This window comes from Ranitomeya variabilis, chromosome 6 (genome assembly GCF_051348905.1).
Source record: "Ranitomeya variabilis isolate aRanVar5 chromosome 6, aRanVar5.hap1, whole genome shotgun sequence".
NCBI lineage: Eukaryota > Metazoa > Chordata > Amphibia > Anura > Dendrobatidae > Ranitomeya > Ranitomeya variabilis.
Window position 1 is genome coordinate 128,623,335 of NC_135237.1, and position 19,474 is coordinate 128,642,808.

Genomic DNA, 19,474 nt, shown 5'->3' on the forward strand with positions numbered 1-19,474 from the left:
TGTGGAGATTAGCACCCTAGGACCTGCGCAGATGGTTCCCCCGATCGACGCCGACTCCCCCTAGTATGCCCTATTAGGCCCTGTGACGTACTAAGGGAGAGATATATGCAGCGCCCCAGAGTCCTGGTCGTTGCAGTACTGTGGCTCCGCCACTATGGGGAGCTATGGTACGTTTGATGGCACTGAAGGAGTTCATCTGATCAGGTATCACAGACACCAATACATTTCACAGTCGGGCCTCTGGGGGGAGCTAAGGGTTCTATTCACTAGGCCACTCCCCACCATAGTGGGTAAACTGGGGGTCAGGCAGGAAGTTAGATCAGAAAGCTGACTGGGTTGGAACCAGGCAACACCTTGTGGCAGAGGGTGTTGTGGGGGAAGATACAGTAGGGTCTCTGTCAGGGGTGGGATCCTGACAGAGGCTTGGCAACTTGAGCGAACGTAACGGGACCGTGCCTGCTCAGGATAGCGGCGGTGCCCAAGGAAGGATCAGAAGCGAGATAGATTGTGCTGAGTGAGAAACGAGATCAAGGCAATAAGGAGAATACCAGTAGGGGTCGTGCTGCAAGACCGAGGCAACACCCTACTGAGGCGCACTACCGGTGGCCGGAACGCCGAGGGAGTATTACAACATTGAGCTTCAAGCGATACTCTAAACAGCGGCAGGACATTTAGTCTAAGGCGGGCTGTCTCACTTAAATCACCTATGCAGTCTTGGGGGGCAACTTGTGGAGAGGGGCGACTCTAGGGTCCCGGAAGAGCTCCAAGCCTACCCGTCAAACGGGTGCTGTCCCAACCGTAACATCAGGGAGGGACGGAGGATTAGCAGAACATCATCTAATCGAGTTGTGAGGGAACTTAAGAAACAGACACAACAGTTGTGGGGACTTTCCGTAAGCACAGCAGGGAAGGACCGCAACACATAGCGCTAGAAGGAAGGCACAGATTTCCACCTGCTAAGAGAACTCTGGAGGTGCCATTGGACCGGCCGGACTTGCGCAGCCTGGTTATCCAGATTCTGGACTGAGGACCCACAGATCTTCAGTAAAGAGGTAAAGAGACTGCAATCTGGTGTCCTCGTTATTTACTGCACCGCACCACTACAACCTCATCACCATTCTCCGCTATACCTATCACTGTACGCCCCTCGGCAGGGTCACGGACCGGGCCTAGCCACCGTGACAACCCCAGAGCAGAGACTCAGAGGTCCGGTACCGGGTACCCCTCGGCCCTGCGGCAGTGGTGGCGTTGCAATTTTGGCGTCACGAACAGGATCTACTTAAGCCTGAAAAATCAGGTCATGTTTGCCTTGGAACTGTGATTTATTATACTTGGACTGTACTTTGTTGCAAAGACTGTGCTGTGTCATTTACTGCCAAAACTCCCGCCAAAAGTCGCCGCCATTGCAGCGCCACGGGGAGCGCAGAGGGAGAAGAAGGGCGTGCCATGGGAGGAGATTACCAAAGCGGCGCCAGAAGTAGCGACCGCCCCCTCCGACTCCTGCTGCGAGAGGACGACCTACCCAGCAGCAGAGGAGAACCGCCCCCTGACTTGCAACGGCGGGAACGAGGTGAAGGAGGAGCTCGACCTCGGAGAAATGGCGGAGCCAGGTGCATGCATTGCCGCCGAATGCCCGACAGCGACGATGAGCAGCAAGTGCCCGAGCCACAGCGAGGTGATCCTGGCCTGCCCCTGCCCATCAGAGACGGACTTGCGTCCACCGCCGGTGAAGGACCTGAACTCCTTGGAGCCGCCGGTGGAGGAGCCGAGCTTACCTATCCCAGCCACGGAGCCATGGAGGGCGGAGCCACATCCAGAGACCACTCCGGAAGAGCCGCGGTCCGGGCTGCAGCCGATTCCAGTGTCCTTGTCAACGGACCGGAGCGACAACGGTGGAATCACATCAGGCGCAGGTATGGACGGCATCCTTACTCCCCTGGCCGATTCTGCTCTCCCGACCGATCCGGCTCCACTGACCGATCCCGCTCCTGTGACCGCTCCTCACCCCAGCAATAATCGTTCCTTCTTGGTGGAGCGGGTGATCCTCACCTCTAACGCGATGGGGAAACTAGTGCCTCCGCTACCAACCAAGATGGGAGAACCCATAGATGTGGGCCTAGACGGGGTGATCCTCCGGTGGGACACCCCCTGGACCGGGCCGGATGGAACCCGGGAGGATGGCCTCACCCTTGCGGTACTTACCTGGGAACAGTATAAGCAATGTCTAATACAACACTGGAAAGATCGAGACGAGACCGAACAACATGACACACAACGTAGGAAGTCTGCGCCCGGCAGGAAAGACGTGGTAAAGCGGGGAACTGTGCTGGCCTACCACCCGAAGAGGGGATGGGGCTCCATACAGGAACCGGGGCTACCAACTGATGTCTTTGTTACTAGTTACAACGTGAAAACCCCCTGCTGCAGTCGAGATGGTGACCCATTACAAAGGGGGGATCAGGTGACCTACACCCGTCATCGGAATGCACAAGGATGGTGCGCCCGGAACGTTCGACGGTGTGAACCTGAGAGAGCGCCCCCTGTTGCCCCGATCATGACTGATCCCGATTTGCCAGATCTTGTTCCTATCACCACTGTATGCCTTGTAGCGGCTACTGAACTTGCAAGCAGGATTAGCCTTCAAATCCAGACACCGGCTGATCTGATGGCGCCTGAGAGACCAACTACCAGCATGGGCGCTGCCTCAGCCAGGGGTGGGGAACCACCTTCTGTACCGAAAGATGAGTAAGATAATACTACTCTTAAAATATGTAAATAGTTCTTTAACTGTTTGCTCGTTTCCTGTTTTGCTGCTAAACCCGTTCAGGGTTAACTTTTAAAGGGATTCCTTTGTTGACCCGGGATCCCTATTGTTTTGTTTATTTTTCTGAGTTTTTGCACAAAGTTTCCAGAACTGCCGCAATCATGAACAGTGCATGATACAAACTTCTTGTAAATAGTTTGCACCTTATTAAAGGTGCTCCCTACTGGTTTTACTTCAAAAAGGACTCTTTGTGAAGATACCACACTGGAACCTTTGTTGAGTACGGACTGGTAGCTTGAGAAGACATGCTACCTCATAGAGACTTGGTCCCCTCTTAAAGGGGACGTTCATGTGTTGCACTTAGAGAATAGTATTGCTTTAAGACTGAGAGATAGCAATAATGTTTCGATAAAGAGAACGTGATGATAATGTTTATGTGAGAAAGTTATATGTATCCAACTAGTTAATTGTAAAGAAATGCTGATGATGTTCCCTGAAAGAAAGTGAAAGCTAGAAGAAGGTTTAATGTTCTATAGAAAATGTTTGGAAGATAACGAGGACAGAAGGTGAACCCTGAGTCCTCCTAGGAGTCATGTAGAGATGGCTCGGTGCTCTTAAACTGAAAGTAATGTTATGTTCTATACTGTGTATAGTAGTTGAAAAGACAGAAGGCTCGGGCTGAAAGGAGCGGTCCTGTAAGAAAGGAGAGGCAGTAGGTCTGGCGCCGTTAGGACAGGCGGTCCTGCAGATTTAAAGAAGGAGAATGTAAAAGTTAAATTGCCTTATAATGTGATTATAAGAAGGTCTTTAGCGGATTCAGAGTGTACGTCCTTAAAGGCAATGTTAAATTATTGTTCAACAAGTTTGTACTAGTAGAATACCCGGTTGGGTAAGAAAAGTTATTTATATTATTTATAGCATGTTGCTATGATATTTAACCATGTTGGTAACGTTCAAGTGTCCTCACCTCCCATAAAGGGAAGCTCTGTTTAAATATACTTATTGTTATTGCACTCAACAAAACTGTATGTCTTTTTGCTAACTTGTATTGTTGTTTTCTTCTCAGTCCCGGAGTACTGTGTTTAACCAGGGGGGAGTGCAGCGCCCCAGAGTCCTGGTCGTTGCAGTACTGTGGCTGCGCCACTATGGGGAGCTATGGTACGTTTGATGGCACTGAAGGAGTTCATCTGATCAGGTATCACAGACACCAATACATTTCACAGTCGGGCCTCCGGGGGGAGCTAAGGGTTCTATTCACTAGGCCACTCCCCACCATAGTGGGTAAACTGGGGGTCAGGCAGGAAGTTAGATCAGAAAGCTGACTGGGTTGGAACCAGGCAACACCTTGTGGCAGAGGGTGTTGTGGGGGAAGATACAGTAGGGTCTCTGTCAGGGGTGGGATCCTGACAGAGGCTTGGCAACTTGAGCGAACGTAACGGGACCGTGCCTGCTCAGGATAGCGGCGGTGCCCAAGGAAGGATCAGAAGCGAGATAGATTGTGCTGAGTGAGAAACGAGATCAAGGCAATAAGGAGAATACCAGTAGGGGTCGTGCTGCAAGACCGAGGCAACACCCTACTGAGGCGCACTACCGGTGGCCGGAACGCCGAGGCAGTATTACAACATCGAGCTTCAAGCGATACTCTAAACAGCGGCAGGACAGTCAGTCTAAGGCGGGCTGTCTCACTTAAATCACCTATGCAGTCTTGGGGGGCAACTTGTGGAGAGGGGCGACTCTAGGGTCCCGGAAGAGCTCCAAGCCTACCCGTCAAACGGGTGCCATCCCAACCGTAACATCAGGGAGGGACGGAGGATTAGCAGAACATCATCTAATCGAGTTGTGAGGGAACTTAAGAAACAGACACAACAGTTGTGGGGACTTTCCGTAAGCACAGCAGGGAAGGACCGCAACACATAGCGCTAGAAGGAAGGCACAAATTTCCACCTGCTAAGAGAACTCTGGAGGTGCCATTGGACCGGCCGGACTTGCGCAGCCTGGTTATCCAGATTCTGGACTGAGGACCCAGAGATCTTCAGTAAAGAGGTAAAGAGACTGCAATCTGGTGTCCTCGTTATTTACTGCACCGCACCACTACAACCTCATCACCATTCTCCGCTATACCTATCACTGTACGCCCCTCGGCAGGGTCACGGACCGGGCCTAGCCACCGTGACAACCCCAGAGCAGAGACTCAGAGGCCCGGTACCGGGTACCCCTCGGCCCTGCGGCAGTGGGGGCGTTGCATATATACAGACAGTGTACAAATATACAAAGCAGAATATAATCTAAGGCTGCTGTTAGATCTCAGAAGATGCCTCAAAATTATGAGGCAGTCCCTCAAGTGTAGTCTGGAGAGACAATATTATTATGAACAAACAGGGTATATTGGGAGGGACCCCCACCTTACTGATGGTTTACAAGTAGGTACAGTACCACAAATATATTGTTACAATGATAATTCACAAATCACCCAATACAAAGGTTAAACATGAAATCCCACTACTCGCCCAATCATAGGAGAGAAAAATCACTTCCCCCACCAATGGTGCACCAAAATGCTATAACAAACTATCACCCAAGCATACTGAGACATACACAAAAAAACAAAAGAGCAAATCAGTACGTATTTCTCGACACATTTCTCCCACAATTGGTTCATCAGGAGATAGATAGTGCTTCGGTCAGGGAGCAGCAAGGCACAGACTCAGCCGCTGCTTCATTGAAACTTCTGGCTGCTGTTTTGTAACTGGACGGAATAAAGTTTTGTAAGTAGTGTACCGGGGTGTGTTCCTCAGAATACAGGAAAGTCATGGGTGAGAACACCGACTCCTACACAGTTCACTCTCTATATTTATTTTACTTAGTTATGTGGATGACTCAGAAAATAGAAAACATTCAAAACATTATAAAGACATTCAACTGGGAGGCAAAGACCTTTGTGCTGCACAATGTGGTTCCCAAACAATCTGTGCCTACTTTACTTTCTATAAAACTACCTAGTGGCGTGCCTGAATAAACCAGCCGCCTGTTACCTGTTATGACCCTGGGAACTGGGTAAATTACAGTACATTAGACTAATGTACAGATTTGCCAGCGGTATAACACAACAGATTATAATTTTACAATCAATTACTTCTATCCCCCAACCAAATATCCCTTTTATGTCCCGATGTGACTTTAATGAACTCAGAGGAATAGTCCTTCCTCAACTATACCAAAAATACCTGTTATGCCAAGGCAGGCGGAGCGAGGTTAGTGAACCCACTAGACCACAGAGAAACCTGTGGAAGCTGAACTCTAGGAACCAGCCAGACAAGGATGTCAGATGAATTGCAGGGCTTTATTGAGGCACTTGAACTGGAGAACCCACAAGGGAGAACCCTCTGGACTGAAACATCAAATTCCCCCAAGGAAGCACCGGCGAGCAAACCCCTTAACAGGGATTGACCCGGCACAGCCAAAGAGGTTCAAGTGCAGCAGTTCCAAGACCAGAGGATCCGACCTAAGAGGAACAGTGGAACTGAGGAGGAAGGAGCGAGAGGTCCAGGGAACCAGAGAAGATGAACCAGAAGGTCCAGAAGGTACCGTAAGAGTCTGCAGGTAGATGGTAGAAAGGCAGGACACTGGTACTAGGAGGAAACACTGGGTATTAGATCAATGCAAGACAAGACTAAACAAGCAGACGCTGGTCTTGGACATGAGAACGGCAACTTAGAACAATGCACAAAGTTGCCTAGGCACCTCCCAAAGGAAGTGAGGGCCTTAAGTATACACAGGCCTCTCAGCGATTGGCTGAGAGGTGAGTACAGGAAAAGGGGGCACTGGCCCTGTAAATCATTTGACAGCAGCCACCCTATGCTCGCTCCCATGCAACCCGGAAGAGAGTTGGTGGCAGAGAGACGTCGGGAAGATGCTGCAGCCTGAGGGAACATCACGGGAGCACGGACAGGTTAAGTAAGATTGCGGGGAACAGGGGAATGCCTGTGACCAGACGGGGCCCGATCTTCCTGTATCCTGGAGACAGGTCCCGCCAACCAAATCGTTACAATACCCTAACAGTTAACCAAATGCAATGGCAATTTAGCCATAAATGAAGTCTATCGAAGTTGAACAATTATCCCATACTATAATGTTCCTCAGAAACTCTCTCCTGGAACAAAAAAAAAGTTAAAGTTTGGTATGAAGTCCATTGCATGCATGCACCTAGACATGGGTAAGGATTCTTAATAGTGGAACAAAGAAAGAACAAGACTGCAAATCAGAGGCATAGCTAAAGTTTTGGCTCGGGGGGCAAAAATTCTGATTGGGCCCCTAACCAGGTAACCTTGATTATAACTGGGTGACGCACCTTAATAGTGGATGTAGGATAACCTCGGCAGATGACCATGCTGTTGCTGAAAATAATCTCTATATAAAGACCAACATGGATGTTACCGCCATATGGTTAGTGGTAGATACCAGTCCTACGGAACATATAAGAGATTACTGCACAGTTATAGATGATGATGTATAGCTGACGTTCTTTCTGATAGAATCGTTCACTTTTCCCATATTTTCCATCTGGCCCAGACCGACATGACAACTTCTCCAACCAGGACTCGACTGCAGAGAATACAACAAAGACACATTTCATGTCTCATATTTTCAGCACTGTCCCCATCTATCCCCAACCTGCACAACCTCCTCATTCTGTTGGTACCCCAATGCTGCTGCCGTATGTGTCCCTATTACTGCACCTGCTGTGTGGTTCTCTGTGCCCTCTAAATTCTAAAGCAACCCTCTAGAATATAGTAATGCTGGGTGCAAGTGCCCTAGAATACAGTGCCCATGTTTTGTCCCCTAGAAAGTAATAGTGCCCTTTGTGTGCCTCTTTCACAGTCACAGTAACCTGAATTCCCCTATAACAGTAAGTGCCCACTTTACATTTAATAATGTCCCGAGTCTCCCCCCATTCAGCTCCCCTATACACAGTATGATGCTCTCTTATACACAGTATAATGCCCCCTCACTGTGTATATAGGGGAATGCATTATACAACATAGAGTCTGCCTATGGGGAGTGCATTATACAATATAGAGTCTGCCTATGGGGAGTACATTATACAATATAGAGTCTGCCTATGGGGAGTACATTATACTATATGGAGGCCTATGGGGAGTGCATTATGCTGTGTTGAGGACTATCTGGTGCATTATACTATATGGAGGCTATCTAAGGGACCATCATACAGTGTGGAGATTACAGTGCTGGGGCCATCATGCAGTGTTGGAGCCATCAAACAGTTTGGAGATACTAAGAGGTCAGTATATATATCCTCCTCCACCTCCTCTGCTGAGCACCTGCTCTTTAATAGTCTCAGGGTTCTGTTTGAAGCACAGAGAGCATCATGAAGACCAAGGAACACAACAGGCAGGTCCGTGATACTTTTGTGGAGAAGTTTAAAGCCAGATTTGGATACAAAATGATTTCCAAAATTTTAAACTACAATGATCCCAAGGAGCAATGTGCAAGCGATCATATTGAAATGGAAGGAGTATCATACAACTGCAAATCTACCAAGACCCGGCCGTCCCTCTAAACTTTCATCTCAAACAAGGAGAAGACTGATCAGAGATGCAGCCAAGAGGCCCATGATCACTCTAGATGAACTGCAGAGATCTACAGCTGAGGTGGGACAGTCTGTCCATAGGACAACAATCATTCGTACACTGCACAAATCTGGCCTTTATGGAAGAGTGGCAAAAAGAAAGCCATTTCTCAAAGATATCCATAAAAAGTGTCATTTAAAGTTTGCAACAAGCCACCTGGGAGACACACCAAACATGTGGAAGAAGGTGCTCTGGTCAGATGAAACCAAAATCGAACATTTTGGCTACAATGCCAAACGATATGTTTGGCATAAAGGCAAGATAGCTCATCACCCTGAACACACCATCCCCACTGTCAAACATGGTGGTGGCAGCATCATGGTTTGGGCCTGCTTTTCTTCAGCAGGGACAGGGAAGATGGTTAAAATTGATGGGAAGTTGGATGGAGCCAAATAAGGACCATTCTTGAAGAAAACCTGTTTGAGTCTGCAAAAGAACCGAGACTGGGACGGAGATTTGTCTTCCAACAAGACAATGATCCCAAACATAAAGCAAAATCTACAATTGAATGGTTCACAAATAAACGTATCCAGGTGTTAGAATGGCCAAGTCAAAGTCCAGACCTCAAATCCAATCGAGAATCTGTGGAAAGACCTGAAAACGGCTGTTCACAAATGATCTCCATCAAACCTCACTGAGCTCGAGCTGTTTGCCAAGGAACAATGGGCAAGAATTTCAGTCTCTTGATGTACAAAACTGATAGAGACATACCCCAAGTGACTTGCAGCTGTAACCACAGCAAAAGGTGGCGCAACAAAGTATTAAGTTAAAGGGGCCGAATAATATTGCACGCCCCACTTTTCAGTTTTTGAATTTCCACAAAAATTTTAAATAACCAATACATTTCGTTCAACTTCACAATCGTGTTCTATTTGTTGTTGATTCTTCACCAAAAATTTACATTTGGTATCTTTATGTTTGAAGCATGATATGTGGGAAAAGGTTGAAAAGTTCCAAGGAGCCGAATGCTTTCGCAAGGCATTGTACTTTCTGGATGGAGTGGGATATTGATGATTTCTCTCCTTCCTTCAGAAGCTAGTCTCTATTCACGGTTTAAAACCTATCCCAGATACAGAGAAAGACCTTATTGCCTACATTACTGAACTAGGTCTGAGATATTACACTTAGTGATGAAAACACATCAACACTAAAGATGAGCGGTGTTCGAGTTGAACTGTTCGCCAATTTCAAATTCGAGCTGTTTTGGGCGGTGTTCGAGTCGTTCATCGAACTCGAACAATTTGCTTAAAATTCGGCTGTTCGAGTTTCTGTTCGATAACTGTTCGTTCACCAAAAGCCTAACTTGATTTGCACATTAAAACTGTTTATCATTGTTAATAGACTGTTTCAGTGTATAGTGGGTGGGGGATAGATCTGTGCTGAAATAATGCCGATATCCATTTTTTTTTCTTTCCCGCATTTACAGTGGGGCGGTACAGTCTCTCAGCCTATCAGCAGTGCACACACACAGCAATGTGCATGTGATGCACACAAGCAAGGACATGTGTCATTGGCTGTGTATGTCACATGTCCTTGCCCTATAAGAACCAGCCATTTTCCCCATTGCCACCATTTCCTCATTGCTGCAGCTTAGTGTTAGACTGCACCGCCGCTGAGGTGGGCGCTATACAGTCTAAGAGTGTTTTTTGCAAGCAAATTTTCTGTTAGATAGAGAGAGATAGGTTTAGGGAGTCGGGACTAGTTGTAATATCAGCCCTTTTCAGGGTAGGTTACAGCAGTTCATAGCACTTTTTGCCAGGCAGGTCTGTGCCAGTGCTGTGCAAGTGTTTTTCATAGCATTTGGTGTAATCTAGCTCAGCCAATCCTTTTGGGCTAGTAGCATTGTCTGGTAGTCATCTGAGTAGCCCGTCTGTGAAGCTAGCTACACCGCCTGTGTATCTAAATTTTTACTGCATCTAACCCAGTAAATAGTTTTGGGCCTAGGAGCAGTGTCTGCACGTCAGCGGAGTACTGTAGCCCACCTGTGAAGCTAACTACACTGCCTGTGTATCTAAATTTTTTCTGCATCTAACCCAGTAAATCCTGCAGAGCTGTTTACTCATACTATAGCCTGGGAATCAGAGGTCTGCTTCAGAGCTTCTGTGAATCCAGATGAGGAAATGATCTGCACTGATGCCCAGAATCTTTGTGAGTCGGATCCAGGCCCAGATGAAGAAGGTTCTGAGCATAATGTAGACCCTCGTTCCCAAACTGTAACTCCTGTTGGTGGAGACAATGAGGAAGATGATGATGAGACTGAGACACCTGATTGGAATGAAAACTTGACTTTTCGGTCAGGGCAGGAAGAGGTTGGCTCTGAGGATGACGGGTGTGAGAACACACAGGATGATGATGACAAGGTTGGAGACCCCACTTACTGTCAACCCACAGTCTGCCAGTCCATGAGGTCAGCAGAGGAGGTGGAGGAGGATGCTAGTGACGAGTCTGAGGATAAGGTTAGGTTGCGCCTTCCTGGACAGAGACGGAGTACTGGAAACACGTTAACAACTGCATCCTCATCCCCAACTGTGCCTCTGAGCAGAAGTCGTGGTGGCTCTTCAGGTCGCACGGGCTCTAAGCCTTGCATAGCTTGGGCATTTTTTGAGATTGCAAAGGATGACCCAACTCATGTTGTCTGTAAGATTTGTCACCAAAATCTCAGTAGAGGCCAAAAAATGACTAGTTTGAGTACTTCATGCATGAACCGTCACATGGATATGAGGCATAAGTTGCAGTGGGAAGCTCACTGTGCTACAATGCAGCCTAGTGGGCCGAGTCAGCCACCATCTGCCCCATCAAGTGCATCCGTGTCCTCTTCATCCTCTGTGACTGTGGGGACCGCAGTCGCACATCGTTTTGGACGAAGATCTTCCACCTCTTTACCCGCAACAGCCAGTGTGATTGGCAGGTCGTCAGGACATTTGCAAGTGGAAACACCTGCTGGTGTTCAGCAATCTCTGACATCGAGACCACATTTTGATCAAGGCAGCATAACATCTCCGCCTGTACCTTCCTCACAGACCAGCAGTTTGCCGGGGACACCCTACTCAACCCCGTCTAAACACGGCAGCCAGCCCTCAGTCCCTCAGATGTGGACAAGTAAAAGACCATTTCCTCTTAACCATGACAAAGCTAAGAGGTTGAATTTCACCATCTGCAAGCTGTTGGCTACCGAAATTCTGCCATTCTGCCTGGTGGACACAGAGGATTTTCGAGACCTTATGTCCATCGCAGTGCCCCAGTACCAGATGCCCAGTCGCCACTACTTCTCAAAGAAAGCTGTGCCTGCGCTACACCAGCATGTCACACACAACATCACCACTTCCTTGAAACTCTGTGTGTGACAGGGTGCATTTCACCACAGACACTTGGACGAGTAGACATGGACAGGGACGTTACATGTCGGTGACTGGGCACTGGGTAACTATGGTGACATCAGGAGAAGGGGCTGCTGTCCATGTCTTGCCATCCCCACGAGTTGCTCTCGGTCCTCCACCTGCACCCAAAGCCTGTCTGGTAATGCCACTCGTGTTCTAACTGCGCAGAAGGAATCCTGCACACCTACTTACTATGCTGTCACCAGGGCTCAACGTCATCAGGCGGTGTTTACATTGAAATGTCTTGGAAATGTGAGTCACACAGCTGAGGAGTTGTGGTCAGCTCTGGAGACCGAGTTCCATTAATGGTTGTCTCCACTCAACCTGCAGCCAGGGAAGGCTGTGTGCGACAATGCTGCAAACCTGGGTGCGGCCCTTCGCCGGTGCAATGTCACACACGTGCCTTGTATGGCTCACGTTTTGAACCTGGTTGACGAGCAATTTTTATCCAACTATCCCGGACTAGATGGGCTTCTGCAGAGGGCACAGTCGCTGTGTGCTCACTTCCGCCGTTCGCATCCCGCAGCTCAACGAGTTACATCTCTACAGAAGTCATTGAGCCTGCCAGTTCACCGGCTGAAATGCGATGTGCCCACATGGTGGAATTCAACTCTGCACATGTTGCAGCGACTGTGGCAGACGAGCCCTGGTGCAAAATGTTATGATGTATAGCCTGGGCCAACAAGATCCAAAGGTGGGGCAAATCATGCTGCAGGAGTGGTCTCAGATCAGGGACCTATGCACCCTTCTGCACAGTTTTGAAATAGCAACGAAGATGTTTAGTGCTGACGATGCCATTATCAGCATGACTATTCCCGTGATTTACATGCTGGAGCACACCTTAAACCATATTCGGAGTCAGGTGGTGGAACAAGAGGAGAAGGAGGAGGAGGACCAGGAGGAGTCATATGTGGTAGGGATAATATCTCCAAGGTCCAGACGGTCGGCAGCACCAAGGCAGCTGACATTGGAGGCTGGGGGAGAGGGATTACCGAGGGTGCATGGTAGCAGCCAAACTTTTGAGGAAGGTGCAGGAGGCGAGGAAGAAGTGGAGGACGAACTGGCGCTGGGTATGGAAGACTCATCAGATGAGAGAGACCTTGATCAAATTTCTGTTGTGCGAGGTTGGGGGGAGAGGGCAGAGGAAGGAAGCATGATTCTCACCTCACCATCACCAAGACAACAAGGACTTGGTCCTCCTGGATGCGCAAGACACATGAGTGCCTTCTTCCTGCACTACCTGCAACATGACCCTCGGATTGTCAAAATCTGAAGTAATGCCGACTACTGGGTTGCCACACTCTTAGATCCCCGGTAAATTTGCCAAAATAATTCCTTCCATAGAAAGGGATTCATGCATGCAGGCGTATAGCAGAGACTGTTACAGAATCTTCCATCTGCTTTTCCACAAAACACCAGTGGTGCACATAGTGAATCTCTGAGTTCTAACTTGCCAACCGTGGGACTATCAAGTCATCACTCAAACCGTAACAGTAACATCATATCTGGTGGTAACAGCAATTTTTTCCAATCGTTTCAACATTTTTTTAGACCATCCTTTGCAAGGCCACAGGAGACAAGAAGTCTAACGCATAGTCAACGCCTAGAGAGGATGGTACAGGAGTATCTCCAAGTTAACATCGATGCCTTGCCTGTGGAACTGGACCCTTGCTCATTTTGGGCTTCCAATCTTGAAAAATGGCCTGAGCTTGCCACTCATGCCTTGGAGATCTTGTCGGGCCCCGCAGCCAGCGTTTTCTTTGAATGTGTGTTCAGCGCTGCTGGTGGTGTGCTGACAGATAAGCGCACGCGGCTGTCCAGTGACAATGTAGACAGACTAACGTTCATCAAGATGAACAAATCCTGGATCCGCAAGGACTTTTCTACCCCTGTGTCATCCTGGGAAGACTAAAAGCTTGATTTTTGAAAATCACCTCACCAACCGTTTTAAAAAAACTCTGGCGAAATTGATGCCACTTAAGTGGTGTCTGTGGCCGAATTTTTGGAAAAAATGGAGACTCCTTTTGGAGTCCCCTTGCTATGTTTTACATGACGTTGCCATTATGAATTCCAGGTGGGTGGGGTCATCTGCAGAGTTGTTTACTCATACTATGGCCTGGGATTCAGAGGTCTGCTCCAATGCTTCAGTGTCTGCTAGTCAGCAGAGTAGCCCACCCATGAAGCAAGCTACACCGCCTGTTTATCTAAGTACTAATTTGTAACTGCATCTAGCCCAGGAAATCCTTTTGGGCCTAGTAGCATTTTGTGCTACTCAGCAGAGTACCCCACCCATGAAGCAAGCTACACCACCTGTTTACCTAAATACTATTTTTTAACGGCATCTAGCCCAGGAAATCCTTTTGGGCCTAGTAGCAATTTCTGCTACTCAGCAGAGTACCCCACCCATGAAGCAAGCTACACAGCCTGTTTATCTAATGACTAATTTTTAACTGCATCTAGCCCAGGAAATCCTTTTGGGCCTAGTAGAATTTTGTGCTACTCAGCAGAGTACCCCACCCCTGAAGCAAGCTACATCGCCTGTTTATCTAATGACTAATTTTTAACTGCATCTAGCCCAGGCAATACTTTGGGCCTAGTAGCAATTTCTGCTACTCAGCAGAGTACCCCACCCATGAAGCAAGATACACCGCCTTCTTCCTTTCTCAATCTAACCCCTCGGCTCTGGGGTGTCCGCTCTCCCTCCAGCTCTCTCCTTCTCACAGGTGGACTACGGCATGTATTCACACTGTGGCGAATCTTTTGGGTCCAGTCATAAGAAGTCGTTGAGGTAATGGATAATATGGGCCCCTTAGAAATGTTCATGATGACCCATTCGAGGAAGCAACAAAATGCCTCAAATAGTGAGCAGGAGAGGGAGCACCCCATGGGCAAACAGTGATCTATGTAGTATGCTCCTTCACAGAAGCAGCCCAATGGGAGGACACTATTCGGAGGCACAGGTAGTAACGCCCCCTCAATGTCTGTTTTGGCCATTAGGATGCCCCTTCCCAACTTATTGACCCGCATGATTGCCTCGTCAAAGGAGGTACAATACATAGTACTGTACTTGGTTCTGCGTCGATGTAGTCGTTTACTGACCTGCCCCTTGGATATGACAAATGGTGGATTAGTCTGAATATATTGGGTTCCTTTTTCGGCATGACTCCCAACGGGGATACCACTACGTCTTCTAAGGAAAGTGTTCTGAATGGACCCGCCACCATTCTACCTAAAGATATTTATTTTTTAAATTTTTTTGTCACGACGTCTGGGTGTTGGTAGGGTGATTTTAGATTTTTATTCGAGCCTTTCTTGATTTTAGAAGGGCATGACTGTTATGACCCCAATGGCGAGGGTCTCAGAGATATCAGCAAGTCTGCGAAGTACAAAAATCCAGCTCATAGGGCAGTGGTAACTGGGTTGACCATATATCTACTCCTAACGCCAACACTAGAAGTAGCTGGGGAACATGCCTACATTGGTCGCTAGATGTCTCGCGCCAGCCGGAGGACTAACTACCCCTAGAAGAGGAAAACAAAGACCTCTCTTGCCTCCAGAGAATAGACCCCAAAAGTTGGATACAAGCCCCCTACAAATAATAACGGTGAGGTAAGAGGAAATGACAAACACAGAGATGAACTAGGTTTAGCAAAGAGAGGCCCACTCACTAATAGCAGATTGTAGTAAGATAACTTATATGGTCAACAAAAACCCTACAAAAATCCACACTGGAGATTCAAGAACCCCCGAACCGTCTAACGGCCCGGGGGGAGAACTCCAGCCTCCCTAGAGCTTCCAGCAAGGATAGGATACAGATTATGTACAAGCTGGACAAAAATGCAAACAAAAACTATAGCAAAAAGCAAGAAAGCAGACTTAGCTTAATCAACCAGGAACCAGGATCAGTAGACAAGAGCACTAAAGATTAGCTCTGATATCAACGTTGCCAGGCATTGAACTGAAGGTCCAGGGAGCTAATATAGCAACACCCCTGACCTAACGACCCAGGTGAGCATACAAGGGATGATAGACATACCCAGAGTAAAAACACTAGTAGCCACTAGAGGGAGCCAAAAGGTAAATTCACAACAGTACCCCCCCCTTAGTGAGGGGTCACCGAACCCTCACCAAGACCACCAGGGCGATCAGGATGAGCGGCGTGAAAGGCGCGAACTAAATCGGACGCATGCACATCAGAGGCGACCACCCTGGAATTATCCTCCTGACCATAGCCCTTCCACTTGACCAGGTACTGAAGCCTCCGCCTGGAGAGACGAGAATCTAAGATCTTCTCCACCACGTACTCCAACTCGCCCTCAACCAACACCGGAGCAGGAGGCTCAGCAGAAGGAACCACAGGCACAACGTACCGCCGCAACAAGGACCTATGAAATACGTTGTGAATGGCAAACGACACCGGAAGATCCAGGCGAAAGGATACAGGATTAAGGATCTCCAATATCTTGTAAGGACCAATGAATCGAGGCTTAAATTTGGGAGAGGAGACCTTCATAGGAACAAATCGAGAAGACAGCCATACCAAATCCCCAACACGAAGTCGGGGACCCACACCGCGGCGGCGATTGGCAAAACGCTGAGCCTTCTCCTGTGACAACTTCAAGTTGTCCACCACATGATTCCAGATCCGCTGCAACCTATCCACCACAGAATCCACTCCAGGACAGTCAGAAGGCTCCACATGTCCCGAGGAAAAACGAGGATGGAAACCGGAGTTGCAGAAAAATGGCGAAACCAAGGTGGCAGAACTAGCCCGATTATTAAGGGCAAATTCAGCCAACGGCAAGAAGGTCACCCAATCATCCTGATCAGAAGAGACAAAACACCTCAAATACGCCTCCAGAGTCTGATTAGTTCGTTCCGTTTGTCCGTTAGTCTGTGGATGAAAAGTGGACGAAAACGACAAATCAATGCCCATCCTACCACAAAAGGATCGCCAGAACCTGGAAACAAACTGGGATCCTCTGTCCGACACAATATTCTCAGGAATGCCGTGCAAACGAACCACGTTCTGGAAGAACACAGGAACCAGATCAGCAGAGGAAGGCAGCTTAGGCAAAGGAACCAGATGGACCATCTTGGAGAAACGATCACATATCACCCAGATGACAGACATGCCTTTAGACACCGTGAGATCCGAAATGAAATCCATAGAGATGTGTGTCCAAGGTCTCTTCGGGACAGGCAAGGGCAAGAGCAACCCGCTGGCACGAGAACAGCAAGGCTTAGCTCGAGCACAAGTCCCGCAGGACTGCACAAATGACCGCACATCCCTTGACAAGGAAGGCCACCAAAAGGACCTGGCCACCAGATCTCTGGTGCCAAAAATTCCCGGGTGCCCTGCCAACACTGAGGAATGAACCTCGGAAATGACTCTGCTGGTCCATTTAGCAGGCACAAACAATCTGTCAGGTGGACAAGAGTCAGGCCTACCAGCCTGAAATCTCTGCAACACACGTCGCAGATCTGGAGAAATCGCTGACAAGATAACTCTTTCCTTAAGAATACCCTCAGGTTCAGCGACTCCAGGAGCATCAGGCACAAAGCTCCTAGACAGAGCATCGGCCTTCACATTCTTAGAACCTGGTAAATACGAGACCACAAAGTCAAAACAGGAGAAAAACAATGACCAGCGGGCCTGTCTAGGATTCAGGCGTTTAGCAGACTCGAGATACATCAAATTTTTGTGATCAGTCAAGACCACCACCCGATGCTTAGCACCCTCGAGCCAATGACGCCACTCCTCAAATGCCCACTTCATGGCCAATAATTCCCCATTGCCCACATCATAATTTCGCTCTGCCGGCGAAAACTTCCTAGAGAAAAAGGCACAAGGTCTCATAGTAGAGCAACCAGGGCCTCTCTGCGACAAAACGGCCCCTGCCCCAATCTCCGAAGCATCCACCTCAACCTGAAAGGGAAGTGAGACATCAGGCTGGCACAAAACAGGCGCCGAAGTAAACCGGCGTTTCAACTCCTGGAAAGCCTCCACGGCAGCAGGAGCCCAGTTAGCTACATCAGAGCCTTTCTTGGTCATATCCGTCAGCGGTATAACAACGCTAGAGAAATTTGCGATAAAACGACGGTAGAAGTTAGCAAAACCCAAGAACTTCTGAAGACTCTTAACTGACGAGGGTTGAGTCCAATCATGAATAGCTCGGACCTTGACTGGATCCATCTCCACAGCAGAAGGGGAAAAAATGAACCCCAAAAAGGGAACCTTCTGTACACCAAAGAGACACTTTGAGCCTTTTACAAACAAAGAATTTTCACGCATTTCTAGTCAGGATTCTATCACATTGCATTAATTCAGGTGCCTGTTCAGACAACACCATGAGGGAATTTGCGGTTTTGCGCTCCCGCAACCGCCGGTCGATTTGAATAGCCAGGGCCATAGAATCATTCAGACCTGTGGGAATGGGAAAACCCACCATCACATTCTTAATGGCTTCAGAAAGACCATTTCTAAAATTTGCAGCCAATGCACACTCGTTCCACTGGGTCAGCACGGACCATTTCCGAAATTTTTGGCAATACACTTCAGCCTCGTCCTGGCCCTGAGACATAGCCAGCAAGGCTTTTTCTGCCTGAATCTCAAGATTGGGTTCCTCATAAAGCAAACCGAGCGCCAGAAAAAACGCATCAATATCAGCCAATGCCGGATCTCCTGGCGCCAGCGAGAAAGCCCAATCCTGAGGGTCGCCCCGTAAAAAAGAAATAACAATTTTCACTTGCTGAGCGGAGTCTCCAGAGGAACAGGGTCTCAGGGAACAAAAACAATTTACAATTATTCCTGAAATTTCTAAACTTAAATCGGTCTCCGGAAAACAGTTCAGGAATCGGTATCTTAGGTTCTGACATAGGATTTCTGGTAACATAATCTTGTATGCCCTGCACACGAGCAGCAAGCTGGTCCACACTTGTAATCAAGGTCTGGACATTCATGTCTGCAGCAATCACAAGCCACTCAGAGGTAAAGGGGAAAAGGAAAAAAAAAAATGAGAGAGAGAAAAAAAAACTCAGAACTTTCTTTCTTATAATCCCGCTTCTGCAATGCATTTAACATTTAATACTGGCCTGGCAAACTATTATGACCCCAATGGCGAGGGTCTCAGAGATATCAGCAAGTCTGCGAAGTACAAAAATCCAGCTCATAGGGCAGTGGTAACTGGGTTGACCATATATCTACTCCTAACGCCAACACTAGAAGTAGCCGGGGAACATGCCTACGTTGGTCGCTAGATGTCTAGCGCCAGCCGGAGGACTAACTACCCCTAGAAGAGGAAAACAAAGACCTCTCTTGCCTCCAGAGAATAGACCCCAAAAGTTGGATACAAGCCCCCCACAAATAATAACGGTGAGGTAAGAGGAAATGACAAACACAGAGATGAACTAGGTTTAGCAAAGAGAGGCCCACTCACTAATAGCAGAATGTAGTAAGATAACTTATATGGTCAACAAAAACCCTACAAAAATCCACACTGGAGATTCAAGAACCCCCGAACCGTCTAACGGCCCGGGGGGAGAACTGCAGCCTCCCTAGAGCTTCCAGCAAGGATAGGATACAGATTATGTACAAGCTGGACAAAAATGGAAACAAAAACTATAGCAAAAAGCAAGAAAGCAGACTTAGCTTAATCAAGCAGGAACCAGGATCAGTAGACAAG